Source organism: Lonchura striata, unplaced genomic scaffold (assembly GCF_046129695.1).
Source record: "Lonchura striata isolate bLonStr1 unplaced genomic scaffold, bLonStr1.mat Scaffold_236, whole genome shotgun sequence".
Lineage (NCBI taxonomy): Eukaryota > Metazoa > Chordata > Aves > Passeriformes > Estrildidae > Lonchura > Lonchura striata.
The window spans coordinates 30,711-57,819 of NW_027461143.1; the positions used below are offsets into that span (position 1 = coordinate 30,711).

Here is a 27,109-nt window from a genome sequence, read left to right on the forward strand (position 1 = left end):
CCAAACTTGTGCTTCTCTGACAGTCCCAAGGGAGCCCTACAAACTGACACCAGGAACCTGGGCTGCTGAATTTGCTTTCACCATGTAGATATCCCTCATTTATTCCCAGGGCCCTGCAATCCCCCTGGGTTGTCTGGTCCCAGGTTTCCTTTTGCCTCCCTAATGTCAAAACGGCCCAGGATTTCTCCCAGTCCAAATCTCCCACCCCCAAGTACTCAGGGTTTTTGTTTTTTTTTTTTTTTTTTCATTCCAAATACATGTTGCAAACTGACAGTACTAAGCTTGGGGCTTGATTTTTTCTGTGCTGGAGAAATCTGCCACCATATAACCCTAACCACAACAACCTTGCTTTGCTCAGAAATCACAACCTTCAGACCACCATCATGGCACCTTACCCACTGGCCCTCCACTGGCACCTTCCCAAAGCACTCCAGTAATACTCCACATTTTCAGTGGGCATCCTGTCAGACCCTCATCCTCACCCTAAAAATGCACCAAGGAATTCAAAAAATAGCCATTAGGAAGGTATAACAATTCTCTAAAAGTCACCAGAGAAAGCCTTCAAAATTCCCCTAAATATTCCTAATAGCCCTGAAAAAAAAAAAAAACACTCAAGGAAGCCTGCTCAGCCTCCAAACCCCTTCCTGTTGCTCTCTAGCCCACAGATGTCATCCCTACCTTTTAGCAGCGGGTCCTGTTGTCCTCTGAGGGTTCTGGCGTTGTCCTGGTGCGAGGGTCGCTGCCCTGTCCCACTGGGAGGCTTCCGGTGTGGTCTCGCTGTCAGGCTTGCTGTGCTGTGCTGCTGTTGTTGGGGCTGAAAAGGGAAAAGGCTGCTTAGGGTGAGGTACGGGTGGCGTGAGGGGTGCCGTACCTGTACCCTAACTTGCCTCCTAAGCTGTACCCTGTAGCCCTGATCTCCACTGGACTGTCCAGCCCTCAAGGCCTCACCCTTTACCCCTGACCCCTCCCTCTGCCCCCCAGCCCTCAGGCTCTGGCTGTCACCCTCGAGCCCCCTCTCAGCTGCCCCTCAGCTCCTGTGTGCCACCCTTAATCCCTCTCCTCTGCCCCTCAGCCCCCAGCTTCTCTGTGTCACCCTCCAGCTGCCCCTGCCCCCCTCAGCATCTCTCTGTGTCACCCACTGTCCCCTCCCCTGTTCCCCCCTCAGCTCCCAGCCTCCGTCACCCTCAAGGCCCCACAGTGCCCCTCAAGCTGCCCCTCAGCCTCTATGCCATGAAAAGACCCTAAAACCCCATAAAAATGCCCTAAAAAAACCCCACATCTTCAAAATGCCTTAAAACCCCCACAAAAACATAAAAATAGCCTCAGAACGCGCTTAAAATACAATAAAAATACCCTACTTTAAGACACCCCTAAAAGCCCCCAAAGAAGCTTTTAAAAAAAAATCCCTACATATTCCGAAGAGCTCGTAGAACAGCTCCATAATCCTTAAAACACATCGATAAGACCCTAAAAACCACCGCAGCGAGGGAGGCTGGAAGATGCGGAGCCGCGCTCCCGGCCCCGGGCGCAGCGCGGCTCCGGCAGGAAAGCGGCTCCTCCGGCAGGCAGAGGCGGCGCCGCGCCGGCAGACCCCCGCCCGCTGCCCCCGGCCCGGCGGGGCCGGCACCGGGCCCGGGGGGCCCCTGCGGCGCCCGAGCCCCGCGCCCGGAGCGGACGGAGCGGCGGCACCGGCCGGCACCGGCCCCGGCCGCCCTCGGCCCGCGGAGCCGCCTCCAGCCCTCCCCTCACTCACAGACACCGCCCCGCTCGCCGCTCGCTCCCGCCCCTCGCCCCTCCCGCCGCTTCGGCCGGGCTCCGGCTGGGGGGCTGCAGTACCGCCCTGTGCCCACAAGGCGGCAGCACTTGTCCAGCGGGTCCGCGACACGATGGCGGCCCGTGGGGACCTTGACGGAGAGAGGCGTTTTTCGCCCATGCCTGTCGGCTCCCGCCAAAAACCCGCACGCTCGCGGTGCTGCTGACCCCACAGCCCGTGTGCACGGCACCAGAACCGCCGCGGAAAATCCCGTCGGGGGACGCCGGCGGTGCGCGCAATTCAGGCAGTGTAAAAAACAGACACGGGTCCTCGAGTTTCAACGTCCTCGTTTTCGCGCCCTCTCGAGAAGGTCAAGCGAGGCCGCGCCACGCCACTCCCAAGATGGCGGCCGCGGGCGGCGGGCTGCAGTACCGCTTTCTGCCCACACGGCGGCAGCACCGCGCCGTCCCCGCCGGCACGGCCTCGGCAGCGAACGCCCCAAAGCGTCCGCGCGGGAAAGAACGGAACAAAAAGCCTGCCTGCGACCCGACAGGAACCGAAAGAAAAAAGCTTTCCTCCTAAACTGCATTTCAGCAAAGCTTGTTTTTATATTTTTCAGATTTATACTCACATTCGATTTTGTAATGGATACTGATGGAAAATTGTATTTTTATCATTTCTTAGATTTATTCCTATTCTATTTTATTACATTTTATTTTTTATACATATCTTATTAGATTGCTTACATATTTCTATAGTTAGATTTAGATTTCTAAAAGGTTTGTATTGCTTAAAATAAAACCCTGCCTCTATCCAAGTAAAAATCTTTTAAAAAAACCCCTTTATTTAAACTCCATTTAAATGTATCTCTACTTTTCACATTTATATTCAAATTTATATTTTAAATGTAGATTGATGTATGATGCTATCTATAGTCTCTCTCTTCCTAATACTAATTTTTATTTCTATTTTATATTTTTATATATACACCTGTATACATTGATTATATATTTCCACATTTAGAATGATATCAAACTAAAATGTATATTCATATCTTTTCCATTAAAACCCTGCCTCCAACCAAATAAAAACAAAAAAGCCCTTTCTTTAAACGATTTTCGAATATTTTTATATTTTTTTCATCATTATAGCAACCTTTTAACTTCTACTTTATATTGATGTATTTATAAATATATTTGATACATATATAATAAGGTAGCGAGATAGATAAACTATTTTTTAAATTCTATTTCATACACACTGCTAATACTTATGTTTACTTACCTTTGAATTTTTATATAGATCTTAACGTATTTAGGATATATTTCTATACAAAGATTTCTAATTTTATTTTATTTCCATTTATAATTTTTATAATAAAACCCCTACCTAATACCAAATAGAAAATAAAAATCCCCTTTATTCTAAATTATATTTAAATATTTCTATATTCCTATTTTTGATTTTTACAAGTACTTATCTATTCTATCACAACATATTGAGGTACTATATTTCGATATATAGTATTTATGACATGAAATGCGTTATAATAAGACATATACAGTAAAATACGCATTAGGTACTGTATTGATTCCTATTGTTTTGTAATATTCATATATCCACATGTATTAATTATACATTTCTATATGGATATTTATGTTTATAATCGATATTTATATGCATATAAACATATAAAATACTCCATATCAAACAAGGTTATACCTAATAGTAATGGACGGCATTATTTATATTACACATTTAATTTATATGTTTTCCATTTACATTTAAAATTGAAGTTTTATATTCCCATTGTCATGTTTATGCATGTGTTCTATTTCATTAGAGTTCTAGTTAAAACTTTGCAGTTATAATCTAATTCCTAAAAATAAAATGCCAAAACAAACAGCATCAAATTCCCACCAATACCGTCCAAAAAATTCAGAAAGGCTCCACCAGCCAACCAACTACCAGCAAAAAAACCCGCACTACACTCCTTTCACTAGCAGCTCTTATCACGTCACAAAAACGAAACAAACATTTTAAAAAACCCTATAGAAACCCACAGAGCAAATCACAAAAACCACTCTAAAGGAAAAAAAAAAAAGCCAACTAACTTACCATACTCCAAACCATACAAGAGACTCCCAACGATTCTAAAAAAAATAACCAAAACCCTACCACTACACTAACTCATAAAGAGAACCCAATGCTCTATAAAATTAACTAAAAAAACCCACCAAATAATTACAGATATAAAAATATGGGAACCACGAAGAAACAAAAAATTCACCCCCCAAATAAAATAAACACCTAAAGAGATCCACCATGGAAATGCCCATGCTCCCAAAAATAAAACCAATAAAAACAACAACCAAACACATCAAACAACAACAAAAAAAAATTAAATTAACAACAACAAAATAAGTATTCCTAACTCAAGAAACAAAAATTGCCTCAAACCATCAAAACACAAATACCACCTAGAAAGAAACACGTCGCCAAAAGAGATATGTAACCACAAACAATATCTCCCAAGTTCTCTGCAACAATGAAACATACACGGCAATCAAATAAGCCAAACGAATGAAACCCCTATAGTGTAATAAACAAGAATGCATTCATCAATATTAAAAAAAACCTCACCGATTAACTCCAGGGCACTCCCTCAAGCCCAGCAAAACAAATACTACGCCCTCGCGCTAATAAAAGCCTCCACAACCGAATTGAAAAACGACCCTCTACTCCATGCTCCGACCCATAAAAACCAGTGTAAACCTTTAGAAACGCATCCTTAAAAAACCTAAGAACCGATCAAAAATAAATCCAACAACAACACTCAACCCAAAAACAAAAACCTTGCCATGAGCAGCCGAAGCAAGAACGGTAACAACCAAGAAGTGCCCGAGGCCCTTCTCCTACAGCGACGCCGATCAAAAGCCACCGATCCCAGGAGCTCCTCAGGAGCGCCTCAAAAGCAGCGCAGCGAGGGAGGCTGGAAGATGCGGAGCCGCGCTCCCGGCCCCGGGCGCAGCGCGGCTCCGGCAGGAAAGCGGCTCCTCCGGCAGGCAGAGGCGGCGCCGCGCCGGCAGACCCCCGCCCGCTGCCCCCGGCCCGGCGGGGCCGGCACCGGGCCCGGGGGGCCCCGGCGGCGCCCGAGCCCCGCGCCCGGAGCGGACGGAGCGGCGGCACCGGCCGGCACCGGCCCCGCCCGCGCCGCCTCCCCCGCCCGCCGGCCCGGCCAAAGCTCCGCTCGGCTCCGCACGGCTCGCACCGGCGCGGCTCCGGCGGGCCCGCGGCAGCCCAGCCGCGCCCAGCTCCCCTTCCGCCCCGGCCAGCCCCGGCACTGCCGGCAGGGCTCCGCGCCGGACCCTTCGCTGCCGGGCCGGGGGCAGAAGAAGCGCCCCGAATGCAGCGGCACAGCCCGACCCCCGCCCTGCCAGCGCTGCCACGGCTGCAGCTCCCTTCCTCTGCAGCCCCGACTCTGACGCCACGCTCCGGCGCTCACCTCACCCCAACAAGGGAAAAGAAACGTAGGCTTCCCTTCAATCGCGTCCTCTAGAAGAGAAGAAAAGAAGCGCCTTGCCTCAAACCATGGCAAAAGGGGGCTTTTTACCTCAGTCCAAACCCCTTAAAAGGGGGGACAACAGGACTGCCCCCTCCAATTCAACCTCAGGATGACGAAATTTCAAAGGGAAAGGGGAAAAGTCCCCGTTATAAAAGCGCACCGGCTCACCTGCTCGGCTGCTGCTTCTCGGCACAAAGGTTTGTCCCTCAGCTCCTCCTTTGAGCAATGCTTCACGTGCCCAAGTATGTATCCAGGGGATTCCCCGGACCCTGTCCGAAGCGCCCACCGTCCTTCCAGGAGACAGCCCCGGGAGCCCCCCAAAAACTCCTCTCCTCCAGCAGCTCCGTGCAAAAGCCAGCAAAGACAAACCCTCGCCCTAAAATAACCTCCCCCCGGCAGGAGCCGCCCCTCCTCCTCATCCTCACAGCTCACACCTGGGGCTGCTCTGAGCCCTCATCATCCTCACATCAGCTCACACCTGCCGCTGTTGCCACCCTCCAACAGCGTCTCTCCATCTCCAGCACACAGCCCACTTCTCACAGACACTGATCCATTGGAAATCTGCTACGGGTGTTGTCTTTTCTTAATCCATCTGGGTACACGATTAAAGCACGTACATGCATTGATGGTCATTGAGAGAAAGCTTTCCCCTGGAGAAAACAGTCCTTTTGCTGGCACACTTTGATACACCTTCGCAAAAAGCAGAATCAGCACCAATTCCTAAGACCCCTGCCGAGGAACTCAGCCCTCCTTGGGACACCCAAAGCAGCAGACCTCGAAAAAGGAGGGGAAAAGTCAAGCTTGGAGGGGAAAAAGAGGATAGAAGTACAGCAGCCTTTAAAAATGCCTGCACGGAGCAATAGTGGGAACCAGTCACATTTCTTCCTTCCTTGCTTTCTGTGATGACATAAATAGGAAGTAAGAACACGTTAAACAAAAGGCAGAGCTAGGATTTGACAGGTCTTTATTTTGGCAGGCTGCATGGCAAACGCCTCTTCCAGGACTGCGACACGTTTTGGGGAATAGCTGAGAACGGAGGCAAAAGGTGCCGGGAGCCCTTTCTGTTCCCTTCAGCCCCTTGCTCCGCTGGTTTCAGGGCACTCGCTTGGTTCGTTCCTAGAGAAAAACGCTAGGGCATGATTTTCAAAACTACTGCCCGTCCCCAGTCAGAGTTTCCTACATTCGTGGGTACAAATGAGTGGATAGAGAGAGGGCTTCTTTCCAAATGAGTTTAGCCATAGATTCCTGTTCTTTACCAATAGCTATAAAAACGAAACACTTGCCAGGTTTTGGTATTCTACACACACCCCTCCCTGGGAATTTTGGGGCAGCTTTGGGTCCCTCTGCGGGACGGCACCCAGCGTGACCCCCTCCCCTCATTCGCCACCCACCCGCTCCTCCACCGCAGTGTGCGTCCCTCTCCTGGGGACCTTGGGGTGCCCCAAATGCCATCAGAGCCCCGAGTCTTCAGCCCCTAACCCTGACCCCCGAAGAAGGCACAGGGCGAATCAAACTGCCCCGGACAGCAGCCCAGCACTCCCTTCCAGCCCTTCCCACACCTCCATCCCCCAGAAAGGGACTCCGCCGCAACAAGAAAGGGGGGCAGCCCCCAGAAGGCTCGAAGCTCCTGCCCCGCCTCGCTGTCGCGGGCCAGGGGCAGAAAGAGGGAGCGGCAGAGGCGGCGGGGACGCGGCACGGCCGGCACGGCACGGAGCGGGGGCCGCTCGCAGCGCGATGCCGGCGGAGCCGCAGGTCCGGCAGCACCGGGGCGGGGTCCGAGCGGCGCGGGGGATCCGCCGAGAGCTCCGGGCCCGTGCGGGGACTCCCGCAAGGCCCGGGGGGCGCCGGGCTCCGGCCCTCGGGGCTTTATTCTCCGGCGCCCCGAGCCCCGCGGCTGCGGGGGAAAGAAGCGAAGGGGCGACGGGAAGAGAGGAGGGAGAGCGGGACATGCGAAAGGGCGGGGAGGGAGGTCGGGCTGCGGAGGAAAGCGGGCGGGGAAGGGAAAGGCCGGCAGGGCAGCAAGAGGGACGGGGCACAGAGGAGGGACAGAGGGGGAATGGAACGGAGCAGCGGGGCAGGGACAGGACAGGACAGGAAGGAGCCGGGTTTGGGGGGGACACGGAAACGGGGGAAAGAGAGGGTACACTCAGGGGAATACGGGCAGGAGGATGGAGCGGGAGAGAGAGGGACAGGAGGGGATCCTCCCGGCTCCGCCCCGGCGCCCCCCCTGCCCGGGCTGCTGCGCTCGGCAGAGCTCGGCTCCGTTCGGCTGCACTCGGCTCCTCGGCCAGCTTCGGCTACTTTCGGCCACGCTCGGCTATTTCCGGCCGCATTCGCCTCCATTCGCCTCTTCGGCAAAGCTCGGCTCGCCTCGGCTGAACTCGGCAGAGCTCGGCTCCGCTCGCCTCCTCGGCCCCTTTCGGCCGCTTTCGCCCACGCTCGCCTAGTCCCGCCCGCGCCCGCCTCCATTCGCCCATTCCCACAGCTCGGCTCCCTCCGCCCGGCCCCGGCTCCCTCCGGCTCACACATTTCCTCAGGGCACCTCAGCACAGGGCACACAAACTGCAGCCCCTAAAGGCTTGCGGCTCTTTCAACACACACACTCGTAACTCAGCTCTCGGGACAGAGCTGATGGCCCCTTTAGGACAAGAACAGTTGCACGTAAAAGCAATTCCCTCATTTTAAATCTCCTTTTTATTGACCCCCCCCAAAATCCCATCCACATCACAAGGAACGTGCAGCTCCGGTGATGCTATTTGTACAAAGGCCCTGGGGCAGCACACAGCCGGGATTCCACGGAAGAAAGCCCGGTTTGCATTGCAGAGGTTCTCGCTCCGGCACTGCCTGTTTGCAGCTGGGCTCCGCTCCCCTCACGGCCACATCCCCGAACGATGTGCCAGATTTCCCAGAGAGCTCCCAGTAAAACTCAGCTACAGTCACTGAGCAGAAAATCCTTTGGGCTTTAGTTCCACCTCTCACCTGTTCCGAGCGCAGGGAACGCGGGTTTTGGTCCCTCATCGCAGCAGCAGGGATGGATTAGGGTTTTGTTTTGGTTTGGTTTGTGGTTTTTTTGTGTGTGTGTGGGTTTTTTTTAAATTAAAAAAAGGGTAATAAAAACAAACCATGTCTGACATAAATGTCTTGAAGTGCCATTCAAGCTTTTTAAACCCAAGCAAACCGTCCTAATTCCCTAGCCCAGTCTTCTATTCATACTGGCTACTTACACCCCAGTGTAGGAAGCTCTGCAGCCTTCTTCTCCTGTCCTGTATTAGACAGAGGATGGATATGAAGGGCACACACGCAGTCTTTTTGGTTCTTCAAAAAGATAAAAATGCCTGTAATAAAAATTACAGAAGTAATATTGTTTCTCAAAGTGTTCCAGAAAAGGGAATTTGGAGCTTTAATGTCCCACTGAGAGATGTTGAATAAAATCTTCCCCCTGAGTTTGCACCCAGTAATAAAATACTGATTTGTTTTTTGACCAGGCAAGGTAGGTCTATAGGAGAACAGCTCAGGAGGCTCTCATGGCTCACGGCGATGAGGATGGAGCAGGGCAGAACGTTAAAGGTGAAGTGTCAGTCCCCTGAATTAATGCCCTGATGGAGCCAATTTTTTTGCTAAGAGACATAACAGATCCTTCCCTTTGTTCCCCAGTTTCCAAGTCACCTGTAATTCGTTACCTGCACCAACCTGCCGCAGCTAAGTGACAAATCCAGCTCCTGTGCTCCAAGCCACGTGTCCCTGACGTGAAGGGAAGTCAGGGATACAGAATCAGCTGTGCAAGAAAGAGAAGACAAAAATCAGAACAGATATTCTTCTATTTCCCCACAGGATCACCAAGCCAAGCTGCTTGCTACCTCTCCAGGACTATGTTTAAAAAGAGTTCCCTAACTCTTTTCTTAGCCTGAAATTCCGGAGTGGCTTTGCCCATGCAAAGCCAACGATCCTACTCACAAGAAGGAACAAACCAGCTTCCTGTTAAATAAAGCACTTGGAAATATGAGCTGCCACGTGGAGCTGGGTTTTTAAATATCACAAATAAACTTAACAAAAAATTATTCCTGACTCAAACCCACAATGCCTCAAACCATCAAAACAAAAATAGTTCTGGAATGACAGCTACACCTCTGCAGACCACAGCACAAAAATAACACTAAAGAATTTCTGACACCTTCCTTTTGAAGATGCTCTTACAGCATATTATCATAGTAAAGGGGCATTCCCTACATCTCTAACCAGAACTAGAGCTAGAGCTATCAGTTACTTTCACATACTCGCATGTCTGTATGGTGGCCTTAGGAGAAGCTGGCAACACCTCTTCTGGTACCACACCTTGGAGGCTCAGATTGCGTCAAAAGCACCACTGAAACCAGCGTGCCAGGAGCTAACTGAATAATGAAAGTCATTTTCTCCATTTCTGTGACAGAAAAGCCCTCCATTTGGACAGCATTATTTGCAGCCAATTATTCTGCTACTTCCAGCAGTGCTCCAGGGAGCTGTATCACTTCTCCGCAGAGCTCAGGAGCTGTTCATTAGGTTGATCTCCTATAGTCTCCAGTTCTTCCTTTTGCTTGCACAATGTGCACCCTGCAGTGCCATATGACAGGAGCTTTGAGTGCTGTCTGTTGCTCTGTATTACCCTCATAGGACTGAGGAACCCGTCCCAGCCAGGGAAAGAACAGCTTTTGATTCTTGGATTAGGACACAAAGTGCCACAGTTTAATCTAACAGTGGGAGGAATAAAGAGGAATACCTGGCATACACAGAATTCCACCTTAGGGCAAAGCCCAAGTGACACTGCCCTACAGCAGGATTTGAAAAATTCAGGGTCCATCTCCTAATAAATACATTTTGGCAAGAACCTGCACGATTCTCTTTGACATGTATTTCTCCTTTGTAATGACTCAGTGCTTGGTCTCTAGGACTTCCATATCCCTGACACACTTGCACTCGGATTACTAGCAGGAGGATCACAAACTTAGGTAGTCTCATATCTGTGCAGCATTTAAAGTCAAGGAACACTGGGCTTGGTCAGCAAGACGTCCAGTTTTACAATTTTCCATCACAGCTGCCTACACCTTTTAACATAAACTCGAAAAAGAGACAAAATTCCACCCTACCACTGTTGCAATAGGGAACTGAACTCTGATTTCAGACATTTTCCTCCTGCTTGAGCAGGGACATTGTACAAGATGACTCCACTGGTGGGTCCCTTTCAACCTTAATAATTTTGTGATTTCCAGGGTCTTCAGAGCAAGCCTGCTGAGTTTATAATGTTTTATTTAATTAAAAAAGCTGGAAGTGCAGCTCGAACCCTGAAAGTCAAAATGCGTTTATTCCTTACTTACTCATTACCCCCCAAAGTAGAGCTGCAGCTCAGCAGACAGAGAGGGACTTCTGTGGACACTGCATTTGTCACCTGTGACTAATTTAATTCAGCAAGCTCTAAACCACAGGTCAGCCTGTTCCATTACAGCATCATCAGGGCAACTTACAAGAACTGAAGCCAACTGAGAGCCCCTTCATCCCAAAGAGGACAAATATAAGCCTTTTACTTCAGCTCAGCAGAACTCTTAGATCATCCTAACAAGAGGTAATGCGTCCCAGCAGGTGTCAGTGAACCCAACCTCTTTAAATACTCATTTAACCCTACCTCAGCTGGTAATCAAAGTCGTGGGGGTGAGGCTAGGCTGAATTTCTCTTTTCTGTCCTTCTCCAGAGTAGTCCTAGTGAAGTGGCCTTGGACTCTGTTTTCTGAAGAGCCTAAGTGCTGCTCATGAAAGCCTCTAGGAGATTTTTCTCCTGCTGCTGCTAGAGCTGTGACTTTGAAGAACTCACTCCTAAGAGCTGGAAATGTAAAAGTCAATTGGATGTGCTGGGCTGCAGTGCCCCAGCGCCCCAGGACAGGCAGTGCCCCTCACCGTGCCTGTGAGAAGGTGAAGCCAACCCACGCCAGGTGCCTGTGCTGGACAAGTGGGAACACTGAAGCCAAGGCTGCTTCCTTCTTGAGGCTTTCTGAGGTGGCTGCTAGGAGAATTTCTCTTAGGCAGTCACTCTCTCAAACCCAGTCTCTCAATAACCTTCTGACACAAATAGAGGAGGATTTTTGTTCACTATCTCCATATGTGCAAGGTAGGAAAAGTTAATTAATTGCCAGCATACCAGAGGATTCCGCCAGAGGAATCCTCTATACCAAGGCCTTCCATCAGAGCAGAAGGCACTAACCACGCAAAACCTCCAGCGGGAAGGATCCTAGCAGTCCTCTTCTTTCCTCCTTTGCAAGAAACTGTGCTTAAACATTCCCCAGTAATTAAATATGCTTATGACTCTTAGAACATTTAAAGTTCCTTGAGGGAAGAAGGCGTGTAGAGGCACTATATGATCCACTGTGTTTGTTACGTTTGGGGTTATGTTATATATTCTTACGTAATGGTTTGAAACTTATCTTTATCCCTGCACCGTGTCCTTAGAACAAGGCTGTGAACACTCTTTTTCTCCAAATACAAGAATAATTGAGGAAACAGAACAGTGTTTGTCAGAAATAATGAGGGTAGAGACTGAGGGTGCCAGCATGCTGACTTGTACCACCTTAGGACACTTTTGGAAGTCATCACTCCTGTAATATACTGGATCCAATTTCAGCAAGAGCTCCACTCTCTCCTGTGGTTTCCACAGGGCCAAATAAGGCAAGAGCTCCTTGAGACTGAGGGCTCCTCATGCCCTCCAGCAAGGAGAGGGTGGGCAAAGACCCATCGGTAGGAAACAGATGATCCTCAGACTGAGCAAGTTGCTAACATCCTCTTGAATGTGCTGTGGAATTGTGCAGGCATTGCCATGGCCAGGGAGAGAGCAAATGGATGCTCTGATAATCTGCAACCTAAATTTAGCTGCAATTCCAGAGGGACAGTCTGATAGCCTGTTCCTAAGACATTTCATTTCCTGGACCTCAAAGATCCCCTCAGCCACTGCAGCTGCATTCTCTGAGGGTATATCGTGCGTTTCAGGCAGTTGGTGTTGGGTCCCTCCTCACTGATTCTGCCCCACATCTTGTGTTCCCAGGCTGAGGTGGGAAACTTGAGTGTAGAAGCAATTATTTATCTCTGCCTAAGAGAGACTTCTGAGTATGATCTAGCTTAAATGCCTGCTTGTAGGGCAGGCTGCACAGCTGAACTTGCCAAACACGGAGAAGCTAAACAGGCACCAAACCCTTGGCTTATTTCTGGGGGAGGCCCTCAGATGGCTTCTGAGCTTCTCCAATCTATGCTCTACAGGGAGTCTGCACATCTCTCCAGCAATTGAAATCTTGAGCAGGGAAGCAGGCTGGTAGCAAAAGACTGAGCTAACACATAGCGAGGCCAAAGGAAACCGAGTGTCAGAAGCACAGCTTTGAGTCCAGAAACACAATCAAAGCCCGGGGAAGAGTGTGGCAAATGCTGGGGTCAGCAGTGCAAGTACAGGGCAAGGCTGGACGGTCCCTGAGCAAAGCACCGGGCACTGCCCAGACCAAACCAAAGACCAGAGTCTAAGCAGGAATACAGGGAGATTTCCAGGAGCTCTGCTGGGCTGGGATAGGCTCCCATGGTAAGCTGAGAGGATGGAGACTCGGCCCCCAAGCTACAGCCACTGGGACAACTCTCCATCACGGGGCCAGGGAACTGTGCAGGGCACAGACTCACCTCATCCCCAGCACTGCTGTCCCCGGAGAGCCCGCTGGCTCTCTGCTCCTGAGAAACACTCTCTTCTCGCAAAAATCCAACTCCCTCACCACCTGCATCTGCTTCTTCTTCAGTATTGCCCGCAACCTTCATTTCTGCTCTCTCAAAGCACTGTTCATCTCCACCTCTTTTTCATCACAACACCTTTCAGTTGACACCTTTGAAGTGAAGAGGCCACTGAATTCTACCATTACAGAGTAAAACCACTCAGTATTGACACAGCCAGCTATTAGTTTTAATCCTCAGTTCTGCATTCCAAGGGATACTTTTGGAAACACACTGAAAACTCATAAAAATATGTGGCATTCACTGGAGCCAGGGCTCACTTCTGCACTGTGCCTTGGCACAAACACGCTCCATCACCTGTGACATCTCTCCTGCATTGACCATTGTTCAAAGCTTTCCTGCAGGGGCCTGACGGAGCAACAGGAGCTTGCTGAGCTTCTGTCAGGGCAGGAGCATAACAGGGTGCAGATCCTGTCCTGACCCCACCAAAGAGGGGTTTTTCCTGCATTCCTTCCTGCTGTGACACTCAATGACAAACATCCTCTGGGCCTCTATGTTACCAAATACAAGTACATGCCAACGTTTAGCGAGGACAATTTCAGCTTTCCCAATCTAAACTTTCCATATGATGCAATGACACTGTCACTTATTTACTGAGAACCCCAGCCCACATAGCCTAGAGAAGTGTCTGTTGGCTCAGAGCAAGCTTTAGGAGCCTGGAAGAAGTTTGTTTTGGTTTAGATGCCAGGCCCAAGACTGCATTTGAACTCCTGTCTCCCCACCAGAGGTTTCTAACCCATCCCCCGTGTCACACGTGCAACACCAAATTCAGCAGAAAAGCACTTCTGGGAGCAGCTTAGGAATGGAGGAAAGTATAGTTATTATAAGTGTTTCATGTATCTGTATGTAAAGATAGATAAATAGATAGCTAAATATGTACAGACATCTGTACACCCACCTACACCGGTATCTATATGAAGTCCTTTTTAGACCCCTCCCCAAATTTGTAAGTGATTGGTGCTTATAGAGGCAAACAAAATGAACTTTTAAGTTAAGCCAACTTGGGTGGCTATTTGTGTCACAACAGTCTCTGAAAAAATTACGACAGCACTTAAAAGTCACCAATAGTAATAATAATAACAACAGTAATAAAGTATTTTGCTGCTATTTTGGCAGCTTATGCTGCTTCTTGTACTTACTGCTCAATGCCTTGCTATTTCAGTAATTCACTATGAAGCAATAAAGCAAAAGCCTTAAGGCTGGCTTGCTTAGCTTACAAGAAGCTCTGTTCCAATTTGGAGAAAAAATAAAACTTGGAGCATTATCAGTAAAACAGAGATTCTACCCATACCCATTAAAAATGCAGTATTTGCTCTGCAGACCTGCAAAAACTTACTTTAAAAGGTTAACTGCGACCTTTCATAAACCTAGTCTCATTTTAGCAGAAGAGTTTCCTGCTTCTCTGTGACTGTGAGATGTATCTATTAAGTTCCTTTCAAAGGCCTTGCCTGACCTATTCATTTTGCAATTGAGAGCCAAAATAGCTCAATATCAAATATCTGCAAGCACCTTAGTACTTTTGGAAGAGTGGAACTGCTCGATCAAATCCTCACGCTGACCACACTGTTTCAAAATGCAACAATTAATTATGTCATTATGTCTCCATTTGGAAAGGATTATAATGTAAAATTAAGACAAGAGCCTGCCCTACTCTGAAGGCATGGGGACAATGGGGATTTGAGTCCCCAGTATGTAACTACTGTTGCAAATGGAAGACATCTATCAAGAACAGAGACGTGCGTTACTGCACAAGATACAGTGCCCAAGTCCCAGACTTCATTAACCTTAATTAAATGGTCTTGAAACCAAAATTTTTCCGTAGCAGTTCAACTGCATTAAAAGAGCCCTCCCTCTCTGTAAATGGTTTTGATACATAAACATGCAAGCACTCCCAGAAGGGCCACATCCTTAAGGACTGCTACTATATATTTACTTTATGAAGACACTGCCCCATCTGCTGGGTCAGCCACGCACACGGCCCCACTGCTACGCTTGAGTGTGGCACTGGAATAAAACTTTTCTTCTGTTCAGGAACAAAACCCCGTCAGTCAAATCCACAATCATTCCAGCAGCAAGTAGGGATGCACCAAACTGCTCGGGTTTCCATCCCTGTTTATTCTGGAAACTGACCACAAACTCCTACGGAGATTTTGAAGGGCACAAGGGCTTCTTGTGAAAGCACAAAGGAAAGAATAAATGACTAAACTGGTATGTTCAGAAGAATCGGTGGGAGGTTTGTACCTAAGCACATAAGGCCACAGCCTCCTTTTTCAACATGTACAATCGTAGAATCAGAGAATGGTTTGGGTTGGAAGGGACCCCAAAGCTTTTCTCATCCCATCCCCTGCAGGGACACCTTCCACTAGAGCAGGTTGTTCCAAACCCCATCCAACCTGGCCTTGGACAATTCCACGGGTGGGGCTGCCTCAGCTTCTCTGGGCAACCTCTGCTAGGGCCTCGTCACCGTAACAGGGAAGAATTTCTTCTGTATATATATTTCTTTAAGCTTTAAAGTCCTAAAGCAGAGGCCACCTCAGGCAGGCATTCACGGATGTAAAGGGTCCTTCTCAAAGGTAACTGTAAAACATGTTCAATGTTCATTAACCTTTCATATGCTGCTCACCAATTACGGAGTGCTTTGAAGAATTTTTAATGAACGTAAATTTTAACCAAAAATACTGCAAAGCCATTATTAATACTGTATGTAGGCACAGGGTACCTGACTTGTAAAGCTGCCAGGAACCTAAACTCTTCTGATAAGATTTGCCACATTTTTTTCTTTAAATAAATACATTTTAAAAAATCATCAAATGTCCCTGCTTTATTTCACCGCGGCAACGAAATAAGCACAGTCTCAAGTCTGTGCTTCTGTTTCCTATTACATTAATTTCTCCCACCCTGTTTCTCCCTCAAAGCAGTGAACGTGCAGGCAAGTAATCCTGCCATTGCTCCAACTCCATGGAGGATACAAACCTGCCTGAAGCCTCTGTCCCTCTGCTACTAGGCAGTCACTGCTGCGCCCAGGCTCTTTATTCACGGTTGTAACAGAAACACTTTCATTTTTTTTCTCTTAAAAAGACACCTAACATTTCACCAGATGGTATCAGCACTTCCAAGTGCCTGTAAACCAGACTCCCCAAGCCCAGCCCATTAGGAGCTGCTCTGTGAGTGGCAAAGGAATCCAGAAATTAATCGCCTACCTTACACCGCTTCTCACCTGGTCTTGGCTACTTCCTTTCCTCAGGCTCTGGCAAGAAACCCAGACATGAAGCAATTCCCCAACCACAATGACAGCCATGAAAACTATTTAAGCTGCTGACAGTTCGGCTGTATCATTGGGCAGTCTGACTGAATTAGCACAGAGAATTTTAGGCTCCCCACACTCTTCTGAGCAGAGGTAGGGTGCGTTATGTTCCTGTCTTGTGGAAACCTGGCACGTGGCAGAATGGGAGTTGGGTTTGTGCGTCCTTTGCTGCTTACTCCTCTCCTTACCCCCAAAAACTGGACGTGGAGCTGCAGACATCCTTTTTACCTTTGTACTGGGGAACAAAGAGGTGGCAGATCCCCACCATTAATAGCCTGTGCAGACAGACCAACAATGAAATACAACTGTACTGGGTTTGCAAGGCAAAGCTTTGGTAGCAGGGTGGGGGGCAGAGCGGCGGCTTCTGCAAGAAGCTGCTGGCAGCTTCCTCCATGTCTGGCAGAGCCAGTCCCTGGCAGCTCCAAAGATGGATGTGCTTCAGGACGAGGCTGAGCCCATGAGAAATGGTGGTGGTGCCTCTGTGATCATGTGTTTCAGAAAAAAGAAAAAAATAAGTTTCTGCACAGTTGTAATTGCAGCCAGAGAAGAGTGGAGTGAGAGTACGTGAAAGGAACAACTCTGCAGACACTGAGGTCAGTGAAGAAGGAGGGGGAGAAGGTGTTCCAGGCACAGGAGCCTGGTGAGGCAGCTGTGCCCCTGCAGCCCATGGAGATCCATGGGGATGCAAAGATCCACCTGCAGCCTGTGGAGGAGACCCATGCCAGAGCAGGGGGATGCCTGCAAGGAGGCTGTGACCCCGTGGGAGGCCTGTGGAAGGAGGAGCCCCTGCTGGAGCAGCTTGTCCCTGAAAGGCTGTACCCGTGGTAGGGTGGCCCACGCTGCAGCAGCCTGAAGGGACTTTCACCCACTGGAGGGACACAGACTGCAGCAGTGTGATGGGGAGTGTTGCCTGTGGGATGGACTCGCACTGCAGCAATTCACAGGGATCTGCTGCCTGTGAGACGGACTCATGCTGCAAAAGTTCATGGAGAACTGTCTCCCATGGGAGAGACCCCATGGAGCAGCAGGGGAGCGACTGCTTTCCCTGATGAACTGATTGTCACCTCCATTGCCTGTGTCCCTGAACAGATGGGGTAGGAGGTAGAGCTGGGAAGGAGGGTGTGGGAAGATGATGTTTTTAAGGTTTTATGTTGTTTCTCATTATCCTGCTCTGACTATTTAGCCATAAATTCAATTAGTATCTCTAATAAGACTCTCTTTTGCCTGTGACAGTATTTGACGAGCAATCTCTCCTGGTCCTTATCTCAACCCTTTTTTGTATTTTCTCTCCTCTGTCCAGCTGTGGCGGCAAGTGATAAGAGAGGCTTTGGTGGGTGCCTTGCATCCAACCTACTACATGGGAGCCTGCTCCTGGATCATGGAGCACCTCCTGCCCCACTGCTCTGGGAATTACAGCCTATTGGAAAGCACTTGCTAGCACAGCACTATGTAGAACAAAGATTAAATATTCCTCTTAAGCGTTTCTGATAGCCACCAGCAGAAGAATGACATATTCACCACCCCATCCAGCTGCCTCGAGATGTTGGCAATTGGTGGGTTACACTGATGGAAAAAATATTTACCCTAAAAATCCTGCAATGCACCAGAGCAGAGAACTAAGCACAGAACTCACTCACAATGGCTGGAGACAAAAGAGCTACAGCTAAAGCTATCACAGCCTCTAGTCATCATGCACACCCTAAAACATGTCTCATCTATGGCAAGAGACCAGAAACAAGCCTGGCTGCTGGCTGTTCTTGCTCTCCAGCTGATTCTCATTGATGTTTGCCTTACATAATCCCACTTCAGGGCCTTAGCTGGATTTCCATCTGGCCATCACTCTCTCATGGCTGATTCCTTCCATTTTAAACCTTTGCTCCATCCCTGTGACATCTGCTGTTTTGTAACACCCCACACCCATCCCGAGCGCCTCTTTCAGTCCGTGGACAAGCCCCCTGTCATCTGCTGAGCTCCTCTGCCACATAAGCCTCTCTGCATTCACCTTCACCAGAGGCTGCTTCAGTTCTGGCTGGACAGCTGCACACACATTGCCTCAAGTAGCTCCTCACTCATCTGTGTATGAGTATCATCAGAAACAACTATTAAGCACCCAAACTGCTTTTAATTGAGCAGCAGTAACTCAGTGTTTCGCTCAGTACTTATAAAAGGTCACAGTTCTGTGTTTTCCAGTTCTGACTGATAGCACCTGTAACCCCCAGAAGTGGCAATATTGCTCAGCTGCTTTTCACATCTCTCTTTAGCACATGCTATTAAGAGACCATTTACCTAATCAATTACACATTGAAAAGTATCTCTAGTGTCTAAAGGTACTCTAAAAGCTGGATGCAATGGAGGAACTACTTCCTGAAACTGATGGATGTGCTAAATCAATGACTGGTCACTGATTAAAGGCTGGAGCACTCACCTTGAGCTTTAACACTTCAGCTGATCAGCATGTGCACATGAGTACATATCGATGCAAAGGATTGTCTTCTGCTTCAACTGACAAACTGCTGGATAGCTTTTAAATTAAAAAAATCAAAAAATAAAATAAATAAAATCGGTATTCCTCCAGACCCAGGGGAACAAACAAGCCAGACCTTCCGGACCCAAGCCCCAGGCCCTGCCAGTAACACACACAGCACTAAGGGATGCACAGCACGGCTGGGTGCTTAGGTTACCAACTTCTGAACTCAGGAAAGAAAGGAGGAAAAGGCAAACTTCTGGATTATTTAACAAATTAACTTCAGCTACGATCACTCTTGGTAACTTAATGGAACAGAGGAGCAAAGTCCTCTGCCCAGAGACAAGAAGTGACTGTGTATGGCTCAGCTCACGGCCACATAACACACTCTGACCTCAGTCTGCTGGAGCATCCTCCATATGGGGACAGCAGGGGCAACCTGGATGGCTGGACTCACCCTTGACTACCAGCAAAATGCTGAAACAGTCCTGACCTGGTGCTGTGCGAAAGGAAACACTGCCAGGAAGCATTGACGGGATCAGTTCTGAAAGCAAAGCAAGGTCCTGGCCTCATGCCTTGCCCTGTTTTAACCACACAGGCAAACAGCTAAGAAATGTAACTATTTTCTGCTTAAAAGCCGCAAATTCCTTGGAGAAAAGGAAAACTCAATCTGACAAAAAGAAACACTCAGGCAATGGTGAGAATCTGGCACATACCGGATAACAATCATTGCCCAAATGCTCCCAGAGAAAACTGAAATTAAAAGTCACAAGGCAGATGCAGAATAACATCTGTTGTGAAAATACATTATTCAGCCAACACTGGTGGCGGAGACTTTTGGTGCAGTGCAATCTGCACACCCTGGTGACCACATATGCAGCAAGATGTGCTGCTTGGCATAGCCAAAGAGAGAGCAGCAGCCTTGCTTGGGAGGCATTTGGGAACCAGTGCCCTTACAGGTCAGAACTACTTGTTATGCCACTCTCTGGAGCATCGCAGCCTTCTGGAACTCGAGTAACACAGACCAACCCTGCCTCGGGGCATGCAAGAAATCATATGGGGACAAGCTGCAGACAAATGGGCCACTAGTCCTTGCCACATGCATCACCAATGGCACAGCATATGCTCCCGGTGGGTCACATTCTGGATGGAGATCTGCAGTCCTCCATCAGCCTTAGAAGAGACAGATGCACACACTCTACAGCCAATCATCCAATTTGCACCCATCTTCGAGACAAAATCACAGACCACTCACAGACAAACCTATGGCAGCGAAGTTACATTATGGCTTACTTAGTGGAGAAGAAGCCTCAGGAGTTGTCACCAGCTCTCTACAGCTTTTGTTTGCTCTACAGCACTGTTTGCTTGTCTAAGCCCACCCAGCACATGCTCTGGACGAGACCACAGTGGTCCTTGGAGCAGCAAGTGCTGCCAGGAGCTGGAGCCTTCCTGTAGCGCAGAGCTGCTCGGGAGCTGCTGCTCTCCCTGCACCACAGAGCCCTGTCCTGAAGCCTCCTGCTCCCGTGCCTCCATCTGCCATGGCCGTGCCCAGCCCTCGAAGGAAAAGCTCACAGCTCTGGCTCTTACGGCACTGCAGGAACTCGCACACGAGGAGGAGGAAGCACGGGGCTCTCTCACCTCCAGTGCCCGCCTTGCTCCAGCATGTCAGTCCTGCAGGGACAATTATTCAAAGTAAGGAACTTACTCGGAGGCTTCAAATACAGTGCTTAGGATTCTGCAGAAGCTGAGCAGCCAGTTCATTCAATAAGACCCAACAAAAATAATGGTATGCATTTCTTCCTTTTATAGGTTTACGGCTAGAGGTGTCCAATTCCCACCTAAGTGACTCCCCTGGGCATAGGCCAGAGCAGTCTAATAAGCTCCTGTGGCTTTCCATGAACTGAACAAATGAAACAACACAAAGATGAGTGTACCTCAAGAGCTGTTTATGGAATACATTTGAGCTGGACTTAGTTTATCTGCATCCACAAATGCTTTAGGACTGTCACATTACACTTGCAGGCAAATACACACACGCAGAGAAAGGCATGTGCAGCCCCATGCAGAGATCACCTATGAGCTGCCAAAGAATAAGATGCCATGTTTAATATCCAAGAGAATAAATCTTCTTGTGTTTTTTAGGCTGCCTGCTGAAGTTGTTGCTGACCTATACACTTTAGGCTCATCTAACATTGCTGGGGAATTGATGACTTTTAAGTCTGAGCATTCAAGACTTTTACCCAGCCTTGGGTGTTTTCTCATTTATGTTTTAAGAAAGTCCATCTTATATTTATCTTCAGGCAGCTACTCAAAAAGAAAAAAGGAAGGCACAGCCCTCCTTCAGTGCATCCAGACTGTTTTGAAGAGACATCCAAGTAAAGCTTTTGAAGAGCCACAAACATTAACCTGACTGCTGTTACCCACTTGTGAGGATTTGTGACATTGCCTTTCAGTGACACTTCCCTTTGAAATCATTAATGAGCATCCTCCAAGATGCTGCACCCCTCCAGGGTAACTGAATCTACTCCAAGAATTTTCTCCTTTTCTGAAATACACTCGAATAGACTGAGCAGACATGTCAGCTGTACCTTCTGGATTTTTTTTAAGTTTTACTATTTCAGGTAGCAACACCATTTTCATCACCAGTATCCATCCCTGTGAGCCAGAGAGCAGCAGATCACCTGTCTGTCTTGAAACTTTGCAGCTACTCTCGAGGAGGCTGAGCTGCCATGAGTCCCAGAACACGTGAGCCCTACAAACTGACATCAGGAACCTGGACTGGTGACTTTTCTTTCCCAGGGAAAATGGCCAAAGCACGTCCCCGGGGACCCCTGGCCCTGAGCTGGGACCTAACAGCAAAGAATCCATGCATCCGAGGACATACCTGAGACCGAAGTTGTCCCCACCTCAAACTTGTGCTGCCCTGATAGACCCAAGGGAGCCCTACAAACTGACATCAGGAACCTGGACTGGTGAGTTTTCTTTCCCAGGGAAAATGGCCTGTGTTTCTGCCCAGAGCCCCCTGGGACTTCGGGTGAGGCTGACTGAAAAAAATCCGAACATGGAAGGATATGTTCAGACCCCAGCTGCCCCCACCCCAAACTTGTGCTTCTCTGACAGTCCCAAGGGAGCCCTACAAACTGACACCAGGAACCTGGGCTGCTGAATTTGCTTTCACCATGTAGATATCCCTCATTTATTCCCAGGGCCCTGCAATCCCCCTGGGTTGTCTGGTCCCAGGTTTCCTTTTGCCTCCCTAATGTCAAAACGGCCCAGGATTTCTCCCAGTCCAAATCTCCCACCCCCAAGTACTCAGGGTTTTTGTTTTTTTTTTTTTTTTCATTCCAAATACATGTTGCAAACTGACAGTACTAAGCTTGGGGCTTGATTTTTTCTGTGCTGGAGAAATCTGCCACCATATAACCCTAACCACAACAACCTTGCTTTGCTCAGAAATCACAACCTTCAGACCACCATCATGGCACCTTACCCACTGGCCCTCCACTGGCACCTTCCCAAAGCACTCCAGTAATACTCCACATTTTCAGTGGGCATCCTGTCAGACCCTCATCCTCACCCTAAAAATGCACCAAGGAATTCAAAAAATAGCCATTAGGAAGGTATAACAATTCTCTAAAAGTCACCAGAGAAAGCCTTCAAAATTCCCCTAAATATTCCTAATAGCCCTGAAAAAAAAAAAAAAACACTCAAGGAAGCCTGCTCAGCCTCCAAACCCCTTCCTGTTGCTCTCTAGCCCACAGATGTCATCCCTACCTTTTAGCAGCGGGTCCTGTTGTCCTCTGAGGGTTCTGGCGTTGTCCTGGTGCGAGGGTCGCTGCCCTGTCCCACTGGGAGGCTTCCGGTGTGGTCTCGCTGTCAGGCTTGCTGTGCTGTGCTGCTGTTGTTGGGGCTGAAAAGGGAAAAGGCTGCTTAGGGTGAGGTACGGGTGGCGTGAGGGGTGCCGTACCTGTACCCTAACTTGCCTCCTAAGCTGTACCCTGTAGCCCTGATCTCCACTGGACTGTCCAGCCCTCAAGGCCTCACCCTTTACCCCTGACCCCTCCCTCTGCCCCCCAGCCCTCAGGCTCTGGCTGTCACCCTCGAGCCCCCTCTCAGCTGCCCCTCAGCTCCTGTGTGCCACCCTTAATCCCTCTCCTCTGCCCCTCAGCCCCCAGCTTCTCTGTGTCACCCTCCAGCTGCCCCTGCCCCCCTCAGCATCTCTCTGTGTCACCCACTGTCCCCTCCCCTGTTCCCCCCTCAGCTCCCAGCCTCCGTCACCCTCAAGGCCCCACAGTGCCCCTCAAGCTGCCCCTCAGCCTCTATGCCATGAAAAGACCCTAAAACCCCATAAAAATGCCCTAAAAAAACCCCTCATCTTCAAAATGCCTTAAAACCCCCACAAAAACATAAAAATAGCCTCAGAACGCCCTTAAAATACAATAAAAATACCCTACTTTAAGACACCCCTAAAAGCCCCCAAAGAAGCTTTTAAAAAAAAATCCCTACATATTCCGAAGAGCTCGTAGAACAGCTCCATAATCCTTAAAACACATCGATAAGACCCTAAAAACCAGCGCAGCGAGGGAGGCTGGAAGATGCGAAGCCGCGCTCCCGGCCCCGGGCGCAGCGCGGCTCCGGCAGGAAAGCGGCTCCTCCGGCAGGCAGAGGCGGCGCCGCGCCGGCAGACCCCCGCCCGCTGCCCCCGGCCCGGCGGGGCCGGCACCGGGCCCGGGGGGCCCCTGCGGCGCCCGAGCCCCGCGCCCGGAGCGGACGGAGCGGCGGCACCGGCCGGCACCGGCCCCGGCCGCCCTCGGCCCGCGGAGCCGCCTCCAGCCCTCCCCTCACTCACAGACACCGCCCCGCTCGCCGCTCGCTCCCGCCCCTCGCCCCTCCCGCCGCTTCGGCCGGGCTCCGGCTGGGGGGCTGCAGTACCGCCCTGTGCCCACAAGGCGGCAGCACTTGTCCAGAGGGTCCGCGACACGATGGCGGCCCGTGGGGACCTTGACGGAGAGAGGCGTTTTTCGCCCATGCCTGTCGGCTCCCGCCAAAAACCCGCACGCTCGCGGTGCTGCTGACCCCACAGCCCGTGTTCACGGCACCAGAACCGCCGCGGAAAATCCCGTCGGGGGACGCCGGCGGTGCGCGCAATTCAGGCAGTGTAAAAAACAGACACGGGTCCTCGAGTTTCAACGTCCTCGTTTTCGCGCCCTCTCGAGAAGGTCAAGCGAGGCCGCGCCACGCCACTCCCAAGATGGCGGCCGCGGGCGGCGGGCTGCAGTACCGCTCTCTGCCCACACGGCGGCAGCACCGCGCCGTCCCCGCCGGCACGGCCTCGGCAGCGAACGCCCCAAAGCGTCCGCGCGGGAAAGAACGGAACAAAAAGCCTGCCTGCGACCCGACAGGAACCGAAAGAAAAAAGCTTTCCTCCTAAACTGCATTTCAGCAAAGCTTGTTTTTATATTTTTCAGATTTATACTCACATTCGATTTTGTAATGGATACTGATGGAAAATTGTATTTTTATCATTTCTTAGATTTATTCCTATTCTATTTTATTACATTTTATTTTTTATACATATCTTATTAGATTGCTTACATATTTCTATAGTTAGATTTAGATTTATAAAAGGTTTGTATTGCTTAAAATAAAACCCTGCCTCTATCCAAGTAAAAATCTTTTAAAAAAACCCCTTTATTTAAACTCCATTTAAATGTATCTCTACTTTTCACATTTATATTCAAATTTATATTTTAAATGTAGATTGATGTATGATGCTATCTATAGTCTCTCTCTTCCTAATACTAATTTTTATTTCTATTTTATATTTTTATATATACACCTGTATACATTGATTATATATTTCCACATTTAGAATGATATCAAACTAAAATGTATATTCATATCTTTTCCATTAAAACCCTGCCTCCAACCAAATAAAAACAAAAAAGCCCTTTCTTTAAACGATTTTCGAATATTTTTATATTTTTTTCATCATTATAGCAACCTTTTAACTTCTACTTTATATTGATGTATTTATAAATATATTTGATACATATATAATAAGGTAGCGAGATAGATAAACTATTTTTTAAATTCTATTTCATACACACTGCTAATACTTATGTTTACTTACCTTTGAATTTTTATATAGATCTTAACGTATTTAGGATATATTTCTATACAAAGATTTCTAATTTTATTTTATTTCCATTTATAATTTTTATAATAAAACCCCTACCTAATACCAAATAGAAAATAAAAATCCCCTTTATTCTAAATTATATTTAAATATTTCTATATTCCTATTTTTGATTTTTACAAGTACTTATCTATTCTATCACAACATATTGAGGTACTATATTTCGATATATAGTATTTATGACATGAAATGCGTTATAATAAGACATATACAGTAAAATACGCATTAGGTACTGTATTGATTCCTATTGTTTTGTAATATTCATATATCCACATGTATTAATTATACATTTCTATATGGATATTTATGTTTATAATCGATATTTATATGCATATAAACATATAAAATACTCCATATCAAACAAGGTTATACCTAATAGTAATGGACGGCATTATTTATATTACACATTTAATTTATATGTTTTCCATTTACATTTAAAATTGAAGTTTTATATTCCCATTGTCATGTTTATGCATGTGTTCTATTTCATTAGAGTTCTAGTTAAAACTTTGCAGTTATAATCTAATTCCTAAAAATAAAATGCCAAAACAAACAGCATCAAATTCCCACCAATACCATCCAAAAAATTCAGAAAGGCTCCACCAGCCAACCAACTACCAGCAAAAAAACCCGCACTACACTCCTTTCACTAGCAGCTCTTATCACGTCACAAAAACGAAACAAACATTTTAAAAAACCCTATAGAAACCCACAGAGCAAATCACAAAAACCACTCTAAAGGAAAAAAAAAAAAGCCAACTAACTTACCATACTCCAAACCATACAAGAGACTCCCAACGATTCTAAAAAAAATAACCAAAACCCTACCACTACACTAACTCATAAAGAGAACCCAATGCTCTATAAAATTAACTAAAAAAACCCACCAAATAATTACAGATATAAAAATATGGGAACCACGAAGAAACAAAAAATTCACCCCCCAAATAAAATAAACACCTAAAGAGATCCACCATGGAAATGCCCATGCTCCCAAAAATAAAACCAATAAAAACAACAACCAAACACATCAAACAACAACAAAAAAAAATTAAATTAACAACAACAAAATAAGTATTCCTAACTCAAGAAACAAAAATTGCCTCAAACCATCAAAACACAAATACCACCTAGAAAGAAACACGTTGCCAAAAGAGATATGTAACCACAAACAATATCTCCCAAGTTCTCTGCAACAATGAAACATACACGGCAATCAAATAAGCCAAACGAATGAAACCCCTATAGTGTAATAAACAAGAATGCATTCATCAATATTAAAAAAAACCTCACCGATTAACTCCAGGGCACTCCCTCAAGCCCAGCAAAACAAATACTACGCCCTCGCGCTAATAAAAGCCTCCACAACCGAATTGAAAAACGACCCTCTACTCCATGCTCCGACCCATAAAAACCAGTGTAAACCTTTAGAAACGCATCCTTAAAAAACCTAAGAACCGATCAAAAATAAATCCAACAACAACACTCAACCCAAAAACAAAAACCTTGCCATGAGCAGCCGAAGCAAGAACGGTAACAACCAAGAAGTGCCCGAGGCCCTTCTGCTACAGCGACGCCGATCAAAAGCCACCGATCCCAGGAGCTCCTCAGGAGCGCCTCAAAAGCAGCGCAGCGAGGGAGGCTGGAAGATGCGGAGCCGCGCTCCCGGCCCCGGGCGCAGCGCGGCTCCGGCAGGAAAGCGGCTCCTCCGGCAGGCAGAGGCGGCGCCGCGCCGGCAGACCCCCGCCCGCTGCCCCCGGCCCGGCGGGGCCGGCACCGGGCCCGGGGGGCCCCGGCGGCGCCCGAGCCCCGCGCCCGGAGCGGACGGAGCGGCGGCACCGGCCGGCACCGGCCCCGCCCGCGCCGCCTCCCCCGCCCGCCGGCCCGGCCAAAGCTCCGCTCGGCTCCGCACGGCTCGCACCGGCGCGGCTCCGGCGGGCCCGCGGCAGCCCAGCCGCGCCCAGCTCCCCTTCCGCCCCGGCCAGCCCCGGCACTGCCGGCAGGGCTCCGCGCCGCACCCTTCGCTGCCGGGCCGGGGGCAGA

At 48.5% G+C, this 27,109-nt stretch overlaps 1 long non-coding RNA gene across 2 annotated transcripts; it reads right to left on the reverse strand.

The window, feature by feature from the left end:
• Positions 1–8,316: 8,316 nt before the first annotated feature.
• LOC144248665 (uncharacterized) lies at positions 8,317–26,671 on the reverse strand. Of its 2 annotated transcripts, XR_013341979.1 has the most exons (4): positions 26,577–26,671; positions 22,642–22,777; positions 18,829–18,924; positions 8,317–9,093 (listed from the first exon to the last, which is right to left on the reverse strand). It is a non-coding gene; the product is annotated as an uncharacterized LOC144248665 (long non-coding RNA). The 2 variants fall into 2 exon arrangements; XR_013341978.1 differs by lacking the exon at positions 26,577–26,671 and having other exon boundaries at positions 22,642–23,356.
• Between the last annotated feature and the right edge of the window lie 438 nt (positions 26,672–27,109).